The sequence below is a fragment of the Fopius arisanus genome, unplaced genomic scaffold (genome assembly GCF_000806365.1).
Source record: "Fopius arisanus strain USDA-PBARC FA_bdor unplaced genomic scaffold, ASM80636v1 scaffold00034, whole genome shotgun sequence".
Lineage (NCBI taxonomy): Eukaryota > Metazoa > Arthropoda > Insecta > Hymenoptera > Braconidae > Fopius > Fopius arisanus.
In genome coordinates this window covers 682,410-687,210 of record NW_011887773.1, presented here as the reverse complement: position 1 = coordinate 687,210, position 4,801 = coordinate 682,410, and positions in this window count along the sequence as shown.

Here is a 4,801-nt window from a genome sequence, read left to right as displayed (position 1 = left end):
TTCGGAATTGCGAACCAGTTGCATGGGGGGAACCATTATACCAGTGGCGAGGAGGAGAAAAAACAAGCTCACAGTTCGCAGAATGTAATGCACTGAGCATTTGCTAATGTTCGGGGCAGTAGTCCCATCGTGGAGATGTTAAGTGTGACATATATTTTCTCATTCTTTAAGGCCGAAAGAACCCTCCAATTCACTGGAGATTATTTGGTAATTTTCCAAAAACGATTTTTTTGGCGGGGAGGGACGAAAATCGACAAAACGCCTAGCCAGGCTTCCAGCTCACAGCTCGTGGAATGTAATGCAGTGAGCGTTTGCCAATGTTCGAGGCGGTAGTCCTACGGTGGAAACGTCGAACTTCAAATGAAATTCTCATTATACCGATTTAATGATTTCAAATGAATTCACTCACTTCACATGAAATCACTTGAAATCATCTAATTCACATGATTTCACTGATTTCATGTGATTGCAATCGAGAGTGACACAGTGATTTCACCAGTGAATAACCCTTCACTTTTAGGCACCACTTCCAAACGAAATTGTTCGATGTCATGATTCATAACCTCCAATCATCAACATTCGCTCTGCACACGCTCCAGCGCGCGTGTTCGTTCTCGTACCATAATCGTAAACTTTTATAATTGCAGAGCTTTGGGAAAAGTGAAAAGTCATGCAGAATTCGACAAAGAGAAGATGAAGGATGATTTTGCCGATGGTGATCAGATTGAGACGTGGCTGTCTAATCACCTTCGGCAAAATCGGTACAATAACTTGAAAAGGAAATCGAATAAGAAGAACGACAAGGACGACAAGGATGACAAGAAAAAACCGAAAGGAGGCAACTGATAGAGTGAGGCAAACTGCAACAAATGTTCGAGTTGAAAAGGTCACGAGTTTGGTGTTTTTTGTTTTTTTTTTCAATAAAGTGTGGGAAATTCAACATTTTTGTCTGCGTTGTGACTATCCATTTTTCCCTTACACCTCATTTTTTTCTTCCGAATGGAAGCATTGTAATCCTCAAAATTTAAGTTTCGACTTTTCTTTGTGAAAATGACTAATTTGGGGGTCAGGACTCCGAATCTGATGTTTTTAGACCAGGTCCGTGTGTATGAATGTATGTAGGTATGTAAGTGCCAGCTCGATAACAGGTAAGAAAATTGTCCAAATCCATTGAATTTGGGCTCAAAACATGCATTTCAACTCTATATAGACCAAGTTCGAAGATGACATCAATCGCTTTATTAGTTTCCAAATTAAATTTAAACTAGCGCACCCCCGGCCGCTTGCGGCCGGCTCTTGATGTCCGTTTTCCTGTCAGATTCAATATTTATTTTTGAATAAATTCTTTGTGATCATTTTAACGCGGCTGATAGGAAAATATTTCCCAATTTATGAACTATGAATATCCTGTATTTGAATAAATGACTAATTACTCCTGCAGGAGAACCCGGTCAAGTTTTTCTGAATCAAATTCTTTTCTAAATCGGTAGGTCCAGAATGAAAACTTCGAATGTTTCTTATACGTTCTGGTTCTTTGAGGTCCAAAGAAACCTCCAATGCACAGGAGAACCCGGTCTAGTTTCTCTGAATCAATTTTTTCTTTAAGGGGAAAAACCCGAGAACACGCATGTTAAGGCTTCCAGCTAACAGATCGCGGAATCTAATGGAGTTGAGGGTTTTCAACATAGCGGTAGTCCCAGGATGAAAACTTCGAATGTTTCTTATATGTTCTTGTTTTTTGAGGTCCAAAGAAACCTCCAATGCACAGGAGAACCCGGTCTAGTTTCTTTAAGGGGAAAAAACCCGAGAACGCGCCTGTCAAGGCTTAGAGCTAACAGATCGCGGGATGTAATGGAGTTGAGGGTTTTCAACATAGCGGCAGTCCCAGGATGAAAACGCAAATGTGAATTTCACCAATGATATACCTCGTGAGACTCTCTTACGACGTTCCGATGATATTTTCGATGAGGCCCTACAGACACATGTAAACAAATGAGACTACTACAAGGATTCATGTTTGTGCGACTCTTTCACGACGTTCTCACGATGTTTTCGACGGAGCCCAGGAGTCCAAATACGCAAATGTGAATCTCACAATGATATCCTTTTGTAACCCAAATATGACGTTTACAATGAGATATCTTTATACTACTGTCTTACGACGTTCTGACGAGGTTTCAGATAAAACCCACCAGCTCATGTAAGCAACCGAGATTGCTACCAACATATATGTTTGTGCGACCCTTATACGACGTTCTGACGATGTTTTCAAGTGCATCCACAGGTCCAAGTGCGCAAATGGACTTTTACAATTATATATATATTTGTACGACCCTGTTACGACGTTCTGACGATGTTTTTGACCGCACATACCGGTTTATTTAAAAAAATTATATTTCTTCGAAAATATAACTTTGTGCGATACTTTTACGACGTTTTGAGGATATTTTCGATGAGGCCCATGGGTCCAATTGCATGGATGTCAGTCTGACAATAATATATCTTTGTGCGACTCTTCTGCGACGTTTTGACGATGTTTTCGACCAAGCTCACAGGTCGAAGTGCGCAAATGTGAATCTCACATTGATATATCTTTTTTTTCGATCAATCCCACTAGCTAATGTCAGCAAATAAGATATCTACCAACATATATCTTTGTGCGACCCTTATACGACGTTCTGACGATGGTCATGCTGCGACCTACCTGCTCGTATGAGAAAACGAGATATTTACCAAATTTACCTTTATACGACTCTTGTACGACGTTTTGGCGATGGTCATGTTGGGACCTACACGCTCATGTGTAGCAAACAAGTTGTCTACCGAAATATGCCTTCATGCGACTCTTTTACGACGTTTCGACGATAGTCTTGTTGGGACCTACCCGCACATGTGAGCGGATACATTTCCACAATAATATATCTTTATACGAATATATTACGACGTTTCGATGATAGTCTTGTTGGGACCTAAGCGCTCATATGAGCAAACAAGTTATCTACCGAAATATACCTTTATGCGACTCTTTTACGACGTTTCGACGATAGTCTTGTTGGGACCTACCCGCACATGTGAGCGGATACATTTCCACAATAATATATCTTTATACGAATATATTACGACGTTTCGATGATAGTCTTGTTGGGACCTAAGCGCTCATATGAGCAAACAAGTTATCTACCGAAATATACCTTTATGCGACTCTTTTACGACGTTTCGACGATAGTCTTGTTGGGACCTACCCGCACATGTGAGCGGATACATTTCCACAATAATATATCTTTATACGAATATATTACGACGTTTCGATGACGTTTTGACCACAAATCACCTGAAAAATTGGAGTAAAGCATGCAATATACTAAAATTCTGTCGATAAAGACGAATGACATAGAATCGCCACCTCGATATTCCATCTACTATCTGTAAGTGTGTCCAATTTACGACCTTTCAGAATATGTGCTCAGTTGAGAATGTGCTCAATTGGCGGTGCTCAGTTGACGCCATCCCGGAAAAGTAGACGAGTCCTTCCCACGTGCAAAATTACCACCCGAGCCGAAGGCGAGGGTGATATGCACGTGGGAAATGCTTGTCTGATTATCCTCCCGAGGGTTGCATACGATTTTTCTGCCGAAATGCGGCGAAAGTGACGTTTCTAACCGAACGAAGTGAGGTTAGAATGCTCACTTTCGGCGCATGTAGGCAGAAAAACTCATATGTCAATGATCGCTTCCCAGCGCCGGCGGTCAGAATTTATTGGTCTCCAATCTAACCATTTCACTATTGAGCGTTAGTCCGATCAAACGGTTGACTGTATCAGAGCAGGCTTTTGCCTCCCTTTGACAAATGCGATACAAATGGTCGGGGGAGCTTTTAAGAGAGGGAAAGGGTTGTAAGGGGGACCTAAGTCATAAAGGCCCATCCGATACACTGGGCTCTCGCCTACCTTTTCTTCTGCACTAATAGAGGTCGGGGGCACAACTTGCTTTCAGAGCAGAGGTTGTCCAGCGAAGGCTTAGCTGTATCAATGGGGCATTCTACGAGTCTACCATATTGGTCCCCTTGCGAACATACCTTAGGTAGGCTTAGAAAACATTTTTTTCCAAATTTTAATTCGCTAGTGTATCGGAACGAGCTTCCCCACTTCACATGGCGGGAATTAGCATCGTATCCCAGCAGGAGTTGTAGCTACCGTCTCTCATTCTGTCCACTTAGTGCGTCAATTCCCGTATGTGGAGCATTTTAACTTTCCATGTGCTGAATCATTAACTATTGAAATTGCATGTGTTGAATTGCTCTGTCGAAACTTAAGCGTGTAATTTAGATGTGCAACCCTTTTCGGCGTACCAAATTAATTAATCATCATGCAATAACAGTATCAACGTTGTGGAACGTTTGTTTTCGAATTCGATTCCTTTGTGAATGATTAATTTCACATTCCCTGCGTCTGAAGAAATTCTGTTACAACTACGCCCTGTAAAACATATGACCCTTCCTCACATGCTTGCCATCAATCTTACATGGGAGGAAGGATGATTTGTTTTCCACGGTTAGGCGTAAAAGGAACTATTAGTTTCTCTATATATCTTCCTCTGTTTAAGTGATGTCATCTACTGGATGTCATCTTTTTAAGTGAGTGGGCCCCAGTCTATTCAAAGAGGTTTTCTTTTATTTATATCTTCTCGAGAACTCCTCCCTTTATGAAAACTTTTTGAATTCTACGGTTTCTTCATCTTCCGAATAGCTTTTAATAGATTTTTGAATATATTATTGAAACTCATCATCGTGGACTATCAGTGAG